Source organism: Perissodus microlepis, chromosome 1 (genome assembly GCF_051167445.1).
Source record: "Perissodus microlepis isolate ML-2025 ecotype Zambia chromosome 1, ASM5116744v1, whole genome shotgun sequence".
NCBI classification, from domain to species: domain Eukaryota; kingdom Metazoa; phylum Chordata; class Actinopteri; order Cichliformes; family Cichlidae; genus Perissodus; species Perissodus microlepis.
Window position 1 is genome coordinate 19,384,749 of NC_140461.1, and position 15,734 is coordinate 19,400,482.

Genomic DNA, 15,734 nt, shown 5'->3' on the forward strand with positions numbered 1-15,734 from the left:
AGTGGAAGCAGTTGTAACAAACGTAAAGCACACACCAGAACAATGAGATAGCATTGCTATGTTTAACTGGAGTTAATGCTAACAAGTGCAGTTCTTTTGTAAGAGTGGACGCACATGTTGACTCCTTACACTGCTAACTTAAAATTATATAATAATATAGAAGCTCAATTCTCTTAGTAAACATTTATATTGTTGAAGCTCTAGTTTGTGACTGTGTTGCTTTCAGTGTATCACTTGTTGCCATCTATGCTAGCAAAAAAACATTTAATTTAATTAGAAATTAACCAAGTAGCCAAGTAACCAAGGAAAATCAGGGCTACTCAATAAAAACACAATAAACTGCATATTTTTTTTTTACAAATAATGGGAAAGGTACTGTGTCATCAAAGGGTGTCCTTAAATAATCAAGCAATATTAATGCACATTTTGTCATAGAAAATATAAAAAACAACCCATTTTAATAGTGTCATTAAAGTACTGGATCTATAAGCAGTATCAGTAATAGTAGGTGTACCATTAAAATCATAATGATTCCCATCCTTATTCAGCATGTACTGGGGAACATGTGTATTGGTTATTATTATAGAGATAATTGAGGGGGAGATTTAAAGGAAAGAATCCATGTTTTATGATGTTTACTGCAGTGATGTCTCAGAGCGTACACACACACACACACACACACACACACACACACACACACACACACACACACACACACACACACACACTATATGCACAGATGTGAAAGGGAAGAAATAATTTGTGGCACTGCAGAAGACAGGTGTCACTGTGTCCTCTTCGCTGGTCATAAAAGTTAATTAAAGAAAAGGAATTTTTATTATCCTTGGTTGCTCAAGCACAGGCAATGGGCTGCTGCTTAATAACAGCCGATAGTGGAGTCCAAGAGCAGTCTATTCTACAGCTGCTGTCAAGAGATGTGTGTAACCAGATAATAGCTGCCTGTAGATATATGCACAGTACCTACCTCTAACAACTGATGGCATGTTTTCTAGAATTCCAGTCTAGATGTTCACTCTGTATCAGGTGCTGTCTGTCTTGGTGATGCATGTGACTATATGCAAATAATAAAAGTATCAAATTTCAAGTCCTGTGTTTCTGCTTATGCCTGTGACTCCAGCAGCTTAAACAAACACCCCTGATTTCTCTGGACTTTAATAACTTGCATTCATAGAGGGTTGGGTGATGGGTTATTGTTCCAGCTGCCGTCATCAATCTTGTATTAGTGAACTAGCTAAATTGAGCATATATTTTACCAAAATATGATGTCAAAGAAAGAAATAGTTAATATAGGTCACAGAAGGAGACCATATCATGATCTTTCCACTTATTTTTCTTTCGTTCTTTCGTTGATGTATATGGTTTGGTTGGTTGCCACATTACTGCAGCTTGTTTCCAGTATGAACGCAGCTTAACTCATTAAAAATCTAGCAATTCACAAATGCAAGACCACCAGAACGTGTGTGTTTAGTTTTTTCTGTATGTTTCTGTATGCAGCAACCGTTTTTTACATATCTGCTAACACTCAAGTCTCGGGATTCTCCTGGCTTTCTCCCAGGAGACTTCACGAATGTGTGTGACCTTTATTTTGAATAATTAGAATATACAGGTTAGTAAATTTGGCATGTTTGACTGTTGTTACCAAAGTTGCCAGATTGTCTACACATGCAGCCCACACACTACAGTTTCTACATGTCTGTCAGCACGACTTGAATGTTTACTGTTAGTTTGTCCCGTCCACAGCTGTCCTGTCTCATTACTGTCTGTGATTTTTGTATTTACTTTTAAATTGTTAATTTGACTTTCAGCTAGCATTTTGAGATTGATTTGAGATCATGTTGGAGAAGTGACATATACACTCACTCAACACTTTATTAGGTAAATCTTGCTAGTATCTTAATATTCTTTGTGACATAGATTCAACAAGGTGCTTGAAACATTCTTCAGAGATTTTTGTCCATATTGACATGATGGCATCACAAAGTTGCAGGAGTTTGATGACTGCACATCCACGGATCTCTCCTATTCATCAGCATCACAAAGGTGATCTGTTGAATTGACAGTGGAAGCCACAAAACTCACCCATCAGGATATGGGTGGCTTTTATGTTTAAATGATGCTTAAGAGACCCAAGTTGTGCTATTAAATATCCACCACACTATTACACCAACATCACCAGCAGCCTGAAACATTTATACAACCATGTTGAATCCTGCTTTCATGTTGCTTATGTCCAAGTCTGATACTACCGTTTGAATATCAGAGCAGAAACTGAAGCTTAACCAGCATATAAATGGTTACAAATGGTCAAGTTTTGGTCTGAATTCTTGCCTCAAATTTTCTGACATGAGTGGTATCCAATGTGATCTTCTGCAGCTGAAGCCAAAAGTCACAGGATTTTCACCAGAGAAACTTAAAGACAGCACTACATTGGGCAGTTATTGGCTCATTGTGCCAATTTGCCACCCTGAAGCTAGAGACCTACATGTAGTTCAACTTTAATTACCAGGGTGAACTTGATATTAAATGAGGTGGGAGTGGAAGGAGATGAGAAAGGGTGGAGGGGAGAAGAAAGGAATCATGAGGTGGAGGAGGAAACTGAGAGAAGTGGAGTGGTGCAGCAGTAAAGGATGCATTAACCAATTAAAGTTGGGGAGCAGAGGAATTACGTGATGCAGTGATTTTCTTTTCTCTTTTCTTGTAATTGTCATTGTTATTGCAATAAGAAAGAGGAGCTAACAGAAACAGTATCATCAGGATCATCATATCATACTTTGGCTGTATTTGTATGTGTTCGGTTTACAGTCAATGTAAAACACATCACACATGCACTTCTGTATCATGGCAAGATAATTATATGTATCCCCTAGGTAATTAAGTCTAATACGATCCACCAGAATCAAATTTGCTTACATAAAACCAATACTAAAAATGCCTTTTGCCACTGAGATATATTTACATATTCGCACAATCTGCACACTTATGCTTAAAAATAATTATGTATGCATCAATATTTGATGAACAACAAAGACGTTAGCGCCCTGCAGTATTTTCGAGCTTGAGCCATGGGATTATGTTAAGTGTTCACACAGCCTCATCTATGATTCATTTTATTGCCAGAACCCTAGCCACTGCTGTTTTACTCCTCAGAGCTTTGTTGAGTCTGTCTGTGGGAGATAGCCAGCGGAAAGACAGAGGCTAAGGTACAGAATGGAGAGATGAGCATAAAAAGAAAGATGGTGAGACGACAGAGAAATGTAACCTTTTGTGAGTGTTCAATTTGAAGCTGCATTTCTCTCCCTCTCTGCCCCATTCTGGCTTCGCTCCTTTCAGTCCTTTTCCTCCCTGCTTTTACTGCAGGTCTTTCCAGCTCTCATTAATGCTAATTTATGCAGCCTGGCTGGCACAAAACTAGCAGGGAGGGTCTTCTCCCTTGATTACCAGCAGTGAGAACGGGGGCGGTGGGGTGGTGTGGTGGGGGGGAGGCTGTGGTGAGGGTGACCTGGACAGACACCTCATTTAATTTAATACATTGGAGCATGCAGCAGCGGGGGAGTTGAGGCGAGGGAGGGAGATAATCAAGAGGCTGGGCCCTTATAAATGTGCTCTGAGATGACATGGAAGAGATTGGATTTGGAAACGAAGAGCAAAGAAGAGCAAAGCCAAGCGGAACACAATTGATTGATTCCATTCAAGTGATCGTACCCACTGATGAGGAATGAGTTTTTTTCTGAGGGAGAACGATCTGATGAGCTTTTTAAAAATTCTAGTGTTTTCATTGCCTGTCCCTTATTCAGCAAAGTCTCCCCATCTGCAGTCCCAGTTGCAGAATTAGTCACCATAAATGTCTCTTACGTAGCAATGCAAAACGGCAAGCTCAGAAGAATCAGAAACCTGGTTAAAAATCTGCTAGAATTTCTAAAGAAGTACAGTAAACTATATATATATATATAACTAATATATATATATATATATATATATATATATATATATATATATATATATATATATATATATATATATATATATATATATATATATATATATAAGGAGCAAATCTTGAAGTTGCTTTGTATAAGTAACCGGCCTTGACAACAGCTCAAATAAAGAAATATCCACAATGCAATTTGGTGGTTAATAAAATGGTTACCTTATAAATAAATATATAGTTTTTCCAATACTTCTGCATCTACCATAGTGGCAATAAAAAATATAAACGTTAAGTAAAAAAGTAAAGATCATTCAGTGCAAGCATGTTTTGATGGTTAGAAATAACATGTAATGTAAAGGTTGTTTATTTCTTATGTAGTAAATCAATTTAGGAGTTTACTTTGAGCTGAAGATGGGAAAGTGACAGAATTTAACAATATACAGATGTCCTCTGTCTCTGGCTCAAAACTCTGTAAAGATTGTTTTAGCATCCCGGCTCCAAAATGCAAAGCTAATATCCATGACAGCCAGTGGCCTGGCTCCAGTATTGAGTCCCTTCAGGGTAAAGTGATACCTGAACCCCCTCATCTTCTAAAGATGAGCAGTCCCATCATGAGGTTAGAGCACCTCTCTAAACACCAGCCAAGGGTCGAAACACTTCCCGCCCATCCGTCCACATACTGTGACGAATGGAAGGAAATCAGACGGTGGCCATGACAGGCAGATTATGAAATCCCTCTGTCTACATGATTTAGCCCCGTCTCTGCTTCTTAATCGCCATATGTGATTAAAGTAAACAAACGAAGCATTATTAGATTAGTCAGAAGGACATGGAGTCTTTGTTGGTGATTATCCTTTCCTTTTTAATGAAATGCTGCTTGAAATTAACATGGCTTTAACTAATTTGATTTAGCATTGGCCCAAGAAATACCAGACAGCTCTCATTTGGCTGCAGACAGTTTGAGATCCTTGTCAGGGGCTCGAGATCAAATGTTGGAGCAAGGCAAATATTTCCGTTCTTCTGCAAAGTTCACACGGCTTGATTGAGTTCCTTGCATTGTGCTGTTTGAGATACAAAGATGAGTTACTAAGTCAAAAACACAAGAAATGGTTTCTCAGTATGCAGTGGAACTATATCAACAAGAAATCTAAAAGTTACTGACACCATGAAAATATTGTGGTGGTCACTTTTATGGACACTGACCTGTCTTTGTACTGACAGGGTTTATTAAAGAACTGTTGTGTGCTTGGATTAAAGGGGGTCAGCAGTTGCATGAATAGCATCCATGTCTGTATTTGGCAGCGGGTGTGCATTGTTAGTGGAAATAAGCCTGTCAGTATAATCCTCCTTTGTGAGATTCATTAAAGATAGGATGCAATCTAGCTGATTCAGGTCTCGGTTTTGAGGCCACCTTTAGGTTCACAAAGCCCCCGTTGCTACAAAGGCTAAAGGTTTTGGGGAAAGGGTGCTTTTTATCTTTATCTACACTGCTTTTTCATTTAGATCTCTACTCAGAGCAGTGTGGCTCAGTGTTGTATGGCAAAATGAATTTAACAGCTAGCCATCTTCAAAGTGCAGCTGCTAATGTTGTTAAGCTTGAAACAGTAATGATTGGCTCTCATAGTAATATACCTATCAATCGAAATACAGTGTACATTAAATACAATGTATTGGAACTGCACCATTACATAATAGGACGCTATAAACTGAAATTCTTGTGCTCCAGATAGCATTGAAATATTTAGTTTTGTAGAAGATTCACTCCAAATGTGTATATTCATATTATATCTCACTATCACTATACAGTTGATTAGGATGCATTCCATATCTAATTTACTATGTTTGCTGAGTTTTTTGAACCATGGTAACCAATCAAGCCCTCCATAGAGAAACGGCAGGAATTTGGACGAACCTGAGGAGACCAGGGTGCATTCTTGCACAGGTTTGCCCATGAATAGCACTTCATATTTTCATGAATTAAACTTTAGGAAATCCATTTAAAGAATGGCCTCTGTGGCTTTGACTGTCAGATACAGAGCCACTTAAAACCAGGGGTCACCTCCATGCTTGTTTAATAGCTACTTAGAGCACCTTGGTGAGTGTGTTTTTGCCCTCGCCGGCCATAAATACTTATGGACATGGCTGGGTTTATCCTTTTCAGTGTTTTAAAGGGATAACTCTTTTGAAGAAAGCACCACCAAACTCTCACCCAGGGAAGCCTTGTGCCTAAAAATGACAGTAGTTATATAGATGGTTTCAACGGTAATCCTCTAAAACAACTCCTGTGGTATAATTCACTATTCTCTTAGTAAACATTTATATTGTTGACAATATGTTGTGCTAAAGAAGGTGGGATTCAAGTTAACACTAAGTGACACTTATAAATCTCAGAGTGATTCTTTGGCAAGACTAGTTTCAGTTTGGGGCTAGACTCAGAGACATCAAAAGAAAGAGATATGGCCTCAAAGAATCCTGACATCTTAAGAAAAAAAATCCTAATTGCAGAGATTATGGTTATAAACAATCACAAGTTAAACAGGGAGAAACATCAACCAACATATTAAAGAGTAGGCAAGTGTACTTAACAGTTTTCTCTGATGACACTTTCTATAATGTTAATTAACTTTGCAATTTTTAAGGCTTTTTAAACACTACTTTGGGGAAAATCAAAATCTTTACATTTTTGTTTTATCAGATTTCTCTGCTGATTTTATAGTATATAGAATATACGTGTGTATTAATCATTTACTTTGATAGCTAGGCCCTTTGCCCCTCCTAGTGCACTGCCATGGACAGCTGTCTTTACAGAGCTCCCTTCTTCACCCAGGTCTCTGTGCTGGTGGTTTGCCATCAGTGTATTGTAGTCGTATTTATAGTATTATTTGTATTTGTATTAGTATTATAGAAGTATTTATGGTGTGGTTATTAGACTGAGGCCCAACCCACCTTTTCTCATCCTGGACTTTGGAAAAGGCAATGTCAGAGTTAATCATTTACATAAGGGCTTTAGAATAAATGCTCAGGGGCCTTGCTTGTAGGACATAGAATCTTTTATATAGAGGTATAGTGATACTAACGTGTTTCTGAGGAAGTGGTAGTTTATAGATGTGTACATAAATCAAAGACCATATAAAAGATGGAAGTAGTTTTTGGGTCTGAAAAGGTTTAATGTTGAAGTGCCTTAAATATGGATTATTTTAAAGGCCACCAGGGGGTTAAAAAATTCTTCTGGTCCTATAAAAGCCCATGGGAAACCAGGGTTCCTGACACGATCTCTATGAATACTTTCCTGTTGAGTTTATGGTCTCAGTCATTTATTTTGGGCCGTATGAAATAAAGAATTAACTCAGTTTTGTAAATCTATGTTTCAGAAAGGAGGATTATCCAAGGTGGGCTCAGTGGTTAACAACTTGTGATTGATAAGAAACAAGATGAGGTACATAGTTTTAAAGAAAATAGGAAACAGGAAAGCACCTAATTTTGTTAAAGGTCCATTTAAAGAGTCAGGAGCAGAACTATTTTATTCAAGACTTTTGCATAGTGTGAAAGTACAGTGGCTGTTGAAGAATGACACATGGTATGTTGGTTAGATTATTGTTTACTGAAGTGTTGATGACACGTATCATAGAACAAATCACCCTTAGGAATCTGTTTTCTTGATTAACAACAGAAAGTTCTGCTCCTGTTACCCCTTGACTGGACTTTTAGCCCCGTCCCTTAAAAATGTTCCTTTTGGGCATCAGATCTCCAAGCAGCAACTTAAGTTTAAAAATTTAAAAATATTGTTCAGGGTGATATACTAGTTCTAGAGGTTAAACATAGAGGTGGGACTCAACACACAATTTTAACCTTTTGCAAAATGCTAAGCATAGCAATAAAACATATTGTATTTTATTACCTTTTTTTAAACTGCAAATTATGTCTGCAAAGATAATCTTTGTCAATATCTGTTTTATCCAGTAAGATAAGGTTATTATCTTATAGCAGTTACTTTTTTTTTTTTGCTGCAGAATGAGATTGTTAAGCAGTCTGTGATCTGTGAATATCACCAGAATAGAACCAGCTGGCACCCAGGTGCGTCCCCTTGAGTTGTGCTGGTTGATGAAGACTCTGGCAGTCTCTCTGAGATGCAGCCGTATCGATATTTGATGTCTCTGTATCGATACGATATCTGTGCACAAAAATATTCTTATATCATATTGTTATGATATTTTAATTAATATATGATATGAATATTTTAAGCTATGCACAAATAAAATACTGATTAAATACCCTAAATTTGTGTCTGAAAGTGTCTGATTATTATCCAGATGAGCTGGAAAAAACAATCAAAAATCAAAAGCACACACACAGTCACACAAACCATAGCACCCTCTGCTTAGCAGCAGTGCTATACTTAAGAACTGGTATATGCGGGGGGAGGAGGGTTTGGGGAGGGGGGGGGGGGGGGGGTATTGACTTCACTCAATCTGATCATGTGTGATTATTGATATGAATATTTCTGTGCTATTGTTATATCTTTTCTGAGCCACTTAATTTTGGTCTTTCAACCATATCTATGTTTTTTTTTCAGATTTCTTTTTCTTTCCTCTGGCTGGTGGCAGCAGGGAACTTACCATGCATTTCACGTTGAACTGAGAGTATGTTGCTATGGTGGTTGCTAGGGATTTAGCCTAGAGTGACGTTGAAAGTCCAAATATTAAAGGTGTCCTTCTGATGCAGAGGAAATGGAAGGTGTGAGGAATGAGCAATTGCCTCAGAGTTTTTTTATGTGCCCTTTCATTATCATGCCTCTCTCTTTTGAAATAGCGGAATTGATTTTCAAAAAGCAAGAAAGGAGTGTATATAAAGGCACACGCGACAACAAAAGAGGAAAACATTACCTCTGCATATAATGCTTGTTCATTCTGGCAATTATTTAACAACCACTCAGTATCATCTTCTTAATGAACATGATAATCTTATCTGCTAAAAGGATAACAGAAACATTTGTATGGCCATATTTTAGAATTATGTTTTTCAATCGTACCCCTCTTCCTAAAATACTCATTCTTAAAATCCAGTTCAGTAGTCTTGATTTGTCCTTGGCATTGAAGGATGTACAGATGGATGGATGGATAGAAATAAATAATAAAATAATAAAGGCATCTAATAATATGGCTAAATCAGTATTACCTTACTGTTGGATAGTGGTATTAGCTATAATACCATTAGCTCTAACTTTCCCTTGCTTAACAGCTTTGCTGGTAAATTCTATTAAAAAATTAAGAAAGAAATAAAAATATAAAAGACACTCATACAGATAAATAAAAGCCAAAGTATCACTGTGTCACTGATTTTTTATTTTTTTATTTTTTATTTTTTTTGCAGATGTTGCATGAATGTTTTGTTTTTGTTTTGCTTAGCAGTTAGCATACACAGTTAGCATACACTCACAGGTTTTTGGACAATGACACTTTTTTTGTCATTTTGTCTCCAATGGATTTTAGTCAAAGTCTAATTTATTTGTATAGCACATTTAAAACAACAACTGTTGACCAAGGTGCTGTACAATTAAGATAATTAAAAGAAATAAAAACATAGGGAGATATGATAAGAGTTAAGAAAAAGAATCATAAAATTAGAAGATTTGAGTGAGAAATTAAAAAAAATAATAGTAATACAAACTCATTCTGATTTAAAAGCCAGGGAATAAAAGTGGGTTTTCAAATGGGTTTTAAAAGTGTCCAATGTTGGGGAGGTTCTGATGTGAAGGGGCAGTTCATTTCACAGTTTAGGAGCAGTCACAGCAAAGGCCCGATCTCCTCTGTGCTTTAATCTGGACCTCGGGACAGCCAGGAGCAATTGATCCGCAGACCTCAGTGATCTTGCAGGAATGTACCAATTTAAAAGATCAGAAAGGTATGAGGGTGATGAGATTGATTTTAGGATCAGTTAGTCAAGATGGCCCAAGGTGTAGCCCACCTCTCGCCCTGGTAGCTGTGATATGGTCCAGCCCCAGTTCAAGGGGTTTGAGAGCTTTAAGGCAAGATATGACCTGTTCCCTCATTATTCTGTTATTAATTAAGATGCTAAAATATCTAGAGTTGATTCCAAGTGTTGAACTTGTTTTTCATAGCTTTACACTGGAACCCTCAGTAGGAGGTTATAATATAGATGTGGATGCAAGTGATGGCAGAGATGATTAGGCTGAAAACCCAAATCAACAATCTGGTACGTTCTTGAAAAGATACAGTGGAGAAAACAGAAAACAGCTAAAAACTAGATGATCGCAGAATTCTTTCCTTGATTAAGAAAAATCCTTTTACAACATTCGTCAAAGTATAGAACACTTTGAGGCATATAATTATCACAATTGTCTACAATTAGTAGATGTCTTCATTAATGTAAATAGAGGTTTTATAGCAAGTGAAAACTACTGGTGGAAATCCAGCATGGGTTCTAGACTTCAGGCAGCCATTGACTGCAAAAAATTGTAATCTAGTTACTTAAAACAATCCTTATATTTTACTTTTGAAAAAATTAGAAACTCTAGGATTATATATAAAATGTCTGTAGGTTTTTTTTTAACAGTTAATGTAATACTTTCATTAAATCCCTTTAATTAAAGCTTAAAGTGCACTTTAATCACATCTTGGCAATTTCATTTAAAATCCACTGTGGTGGTGTACAGAGGCCAAAATTATATCATTGTTGAAATACCTCTGAGATTCTATGTCATCTGTTTTTGTGGGAAAGCTCCACTGATATTATGAATTTCATAAAATACATTTACATCTTGTGGTGTTATCCAGAATGTGCTAAAGGTGTACTGTCATGTTATCAATTTGAAGCTAAGTCTTTTGAAGGTAACTTATCGGAACCTACAGACCTTAAAATGCAACTTCTCTTCTGTTTCTTTACTCCCAACTTTAAGTATTGGGGAACTTCACTATCTCCGGTTTCTTGACTTAAATCTCTCTCAATATCCTGGAAATTAGAAACAGAACACTCACAGTCTTAGCAAACTATCAGTGACAGTAGCTGTTTGCTTTCTATAATATCTTTGATTGGATGTTTGGATTCTTCTAAGTGCCTTTTCTTTTTGTATGTGACTGCTTGATGCAAAGCCTTATTAAGCCTGTGGCAATCAATAGCAGTCTAAATGATTATGTCTGTTGTCTAACTCAAAGCCTTAAGGCCTGGGGAGGAAAAGACCTGCCCTGCCCTTCCTCCCACTTTCTCTTGTACTGTGTTTCTCTGTGTTGTAGTCCACATCTGTAGCAGCCATCACACAACCTCAGGCAGGCTAGTTAGCCCAGAGAAAAGAGCCTGAACCCCCGATCAATAACTTTAGTCTTGTCTACCTAATTGCTCATTGGTCAACATTGGCGCCAGACTATATGTAAGTGCTGTTCGCCTGACTGATCGACTTTGGCTTTCTACCACATCCCGCCTAGTGTTGGGCTTACGGTATGCCTCTGTCTCTTCTCTTTTTTCTTGTGTTCTCGGCTCTCTTCACCCATGTTCGGAATGGAGAAATCCGGATCTGGTCGTCCCCTGCTCAGCCACACAGCAGGGATGAGACTGTCCACAGACTGAAACAGCATGTGCTGCTCCTGTCATCAGGCCCGTGACTCCGAGGCTGCTCAGGTAAATATCCGGGTTTAATGACGCACGGGAAGATTAGCCAGTTGCTATGGCTCACAATTTCAGTGAGCGCCAGGAAATTAGTCAGTCTTGCTTGAGGTTTTGTGAACGGCTTATTATATGATCTAATGCAGACGCACTTTATGAGTGTGGTGCAGTATGGAAAGGGCAGTATTGATTGTGCTCATTGTGAATTATGTGAATAGATAAAAGTGTGAGTGTGCATATATATTAGGCAATTATGCGCTCAGGTGCTAATGTAAAAATTCTGCTGAATAAATATGAAATATGCCTCTATCAGCATCCGACTGGTGTCCCCTGACACTAGTCATTTGAGATGATAATTGGGATAGTATGTTTGCCTTGTTCTGATGAGATGAGATATTGTGATGGTTCTCTCAGCCTCAATTTAAATGTGTATTGATCAGTGTGAGGCTCTGGACCTCAAATCAAAACAGCAGTACAACCCATACTCTTGCATGTACTCTGTTTTTCGCATTATATTTTCAACATATCTTGAAGTCCTCGGACATAAAACATCCTTTACTGTGTCGCTTAAAATAAGATGCTCGTTTGTATTTGTTCTCGCCCTCTTTTTCCTGTAGTAGTGTGCTAATGTCATGATTTAAATGAAGTATTGATCAGTTTAGGAGGGGAGAATAGAGAGAGAGGGAGCGATTGTGAGAGAAAGAAAGCAAGACCAGGGTTATCGGTGTGGATCGCACACAGAAAGAGAGTGCTAACGGATGAGACACGTTTTAAGCGATTTCGTGAAATGGATTTCTGCATAATTTTTATCTTTAATTCAGGAATAACCGTCAGACTTGTTTGACTTGTTCCGGGAAGCAATAATGGACAGTGAGATGAGATCAGAGCTTTGTCGAGAAAAAGGAATGGGGATAAAGTATTTTTTTAATTCTTGTTTTTGATTGGTTTCATGGAGTATTCTGTATGGTTTGTCCTGGGTCTTGTTTGAGTCTCCATCTTGCTTGGGACTCCCTCTGCATCAGCGACACTGCAGCAGCATCAGGCAGACTGGTCTAAAGCCTACGATCTAGGTTTGTTTGTCTTCCGTTTGCTATCCTCCCTTCCTTTCACCCAAGCTCCCTCCTCTTCCTCTCTTTCTCTTGCTCTCTCACTCTCTCTCTCTCTTTCTTTCTCTCTCTCTCCCCCCTCCTTGCCTTCACCTCTTGTGATTTAGCACAAGAAGGTTATACTAATTAGCGGCCTGTTTAATATGGTTGCCACTCTTACTGGTCAGGGAAATGTTTGTGTCCTGTTTTACAGTCTGTCTTATCCTTGCGAGACTTCATGCTGAAGCAGTTGTGTTTTGTGTGTTGCTTCAGGATTTCCACATATTGTTACACTTAAACACTGTTGTGTTATCTTCTAAAAGTTATTTTGCTCAGAAATCTTTTGTGTGAGAGAGTCTTTGCTCAGACAGTTTTAGCCTTGTCCTTTTTGAAGACTAAGGCAATGCAGCGACTAAGGTTCCATCTAAGCCATTGGATTGCATTGTTTACTAATTCGGTGTGTGCATTTGAAATGTTTGTTTAAAGAGGCATTAGATTTAAATAAGAAAATGAAGCTTCATCCTCTGCTATAGTCATGACAGAATTAGCAAAGCCATAGGCCTGCCCATGAAGCACAGGATTCTGCCTGCATGTGAGTATCTACCTTGGAGAATCGGAACCATGGTGCATTTTAGCCTTAGCTACAGAGTGAACAGTTTGGCTGCACAGACAGTGTAGTCTCTGTGCACTGGATTGATTTTTCCCTTCTTCTCGGCGCCCTGCCTCCTTTGTGGTTTAGTAGCTGGACATCCTGAAGCAAGGATCTCTCAGTTGCTGCCCGACCTACACGAGAGCTGACTGGATCTCGAGAGGAACAGTCGTATGCAGCAAAATTAGAAGCAGCTACAGAGTCCAACTCAGCAGGCCCAGGAGCGGCAGAGTCAGGTATAGTGTTCCCTGCTAAGCAAAGGTTTTTTGTGTAATTTTTTTTTCCCAGTAGGCCTCAGACTCAAACCCATTATGCTTCATGTACCTATCTGTGTCATTTTTTTAAAGAAGAACAATATTTCGATAAGCACATTGAATAATTTTCATCCCATTGTTGCTTCATGTTGATTAAATGCAGTTTTCTGATGGCATCTGACCTAGACTTTGTAGCTTTGCTGTGGAAATAAAGTGTTTGTATATTTATAGGACTAAAAAGCACGTTATTTTAAGAATGCAAATTTTTTTAACTTTAAATTTAAATGTATTTATGCAGAGTGCAATTTTTCTCACAAACAGTTGCATATAATATAGAAGATGTATACCGTAGCAGTGGAATCAACAAGCATTTTGGCAAATAGTCAAATTCACAAATATATGCAGCCAACTTTCTGGATTTTATGGATGCCTTTGGTTTTATTCTCTAAGCCATAGAGAATAAAATGCTTCTTGCCACCTCTAAAAAAAAAATAATCTGGAAATAAAAAAATACACAAATTTAAGAAAAAATAATAATAATCTTATTCGCTGACTGTTCTGAGGGGACTGTTTCACTTGTTGCTAATCTTCAGGAGACAGACTGTTTGTATTGTATCGTCATACTCTAAGTGTTTTCAGCTGGAAACGTTGTTGTTGTTTGTCTTACCTGCTCCCCGTAATTTCTTTGCTTTCATACTACTCTTACAGCCATCATTGACCATAATAATCCCCCACCATCTCACTCATGTTTATCAAATCCTTTAGTCTCTCTCATTGAAACACAATATGAGTAACATATTGTCATTTGTTTCTGGAATTAAAACATGTAACACATTCATCATTTTATCAAAAATAGATAAAACATATTTTAATTCATGTAGTCTGAGAGGGAATCCAGACTCCAGCAGCTCCTCTGGCGTATGTTTTTAGGTTTTAGACAGTGTAAGTCACGACTCGCTACATTGGCCTATCCCAGTTGATTAAGCAGATTAGTTTCATCTGGAAGACTGGATTAAAAAAAAGAAGGAAATCTGACCACAAATTCAATTTTAGTCTAATTAAGCACCTGCCTGGGCTGATCTGTTAGTGGTGTAGGGGAACTGCAGGCTGTCTATTTTTAAATTCTGGCATTTTTTGCTCACTAGATTTTTGGCTACTGTAGATTTAATTATGTCCATTAGGAACTAAACTGAATTAAACTTGAAATCAGTTTTTATAGGATTACGGTAGAATAAATAGAAATCAATATTATGAGCTTAGCACAAAAAATAAAGAAATTGTTTGTCTTTGTTGTAAAAATGTTTCTTGGGAATAAATATTATACTGTTGAAAGGCCTGTTTATTTCCCCATAAATGGTGCCACATTTGTAAGGAAAATGCATTTATGGGTTAAGCAACAGAGTTGAGTGTTTGGGTTGCACTCATGAAAAACTTGCCAAAACGTCTCTGCCATTGCCAAACATCTTAACATCATATTGACTGACCTGGTTAGGGCCATACCATAAGGCAACTTCAAGCTACAGTTCCTCAAAACCAAGTTGTAGCATTACTTGGAGTAAGCTTTAGTACCATCTCCAAAATGAAGGCTAAGTTCCATATAACAGGGGATGTCAGAGACAAGCCGCAAAGTGTCAGGCAGGCAGACTTCTACAGATTTACAGTCAAGGTTTGCAAGACAATATGGCCGACGAGTCTCCACCCAGACAATCCAGAAAAGAGTGCACACAGCCAAACTCCGGTTTCATAGGACTGCCAGGAGGTCTGCCATTGCCTCTCACTATCTGGCCCTTTTGTGCTGGTGTTGCCAACATGTGCACTGAGACCTAAACATGGGGGGGACGTTAACTTCAGCACTGAATCCAAATTCTATCTTCGGCAGTGGGATTTTTGGGTCATAATGTGGAGAACATTATTCTGATTGTTACACTGATACGGAAAAAGCTTTTGGTGGAGGCAGTGTGGTGTAGGGCAGCATCTCGCTCACTGGTAAAACAAGGCTTGTCATCATTGAAAGCAATCTCAATGCAGAGACTTATCGAAATGAGAGACTGAAACCAGTATAAATCCCATATCTCCACAGTCTTGGACCGAACTCTATCTTCCTAGATGACAACACTCGTCCCCACAGGGCAGGGTTTATCAGAAACTACCTCCAGAATTTGGGAGTGAAGAGGATTGAA

General features: G+C 38.1%; 1 long non-coding RNA gene across 10 annotated transcripts in view; it reads left to right on the plus strand.

Moving 5' to 3' along the window:
• LOC146393732 (uncharacterized) overlaps positions 1-15,734 on the plus strand; it is a 115,052-nt gene that overhangs the window by 38,818 nt on the left and 60,500 nt on the right. For 7 of the 10 annotated variants that reach the window (XR_014800691.1, XR_014800690.1, XR_014800692.1 and 4 more), the window contains exons 2-3: positions 11,468-11,581; positions 13,391-13,536. This is a non-coding gene — a long non-coding RNA (uncharacterized LOC146393732). Of the gene's footprint in view, positions 1-11,198; positions 11,334-11,467; positions 11,582-11,976; positions 12,637-13,390; positions 13,537-15,734 lie in introns of those variants that run through there. The other 3 variants (XR_014800693.1, XR_014800694.1, XR_014800695.1) reach the window with 3 other exon arrangements.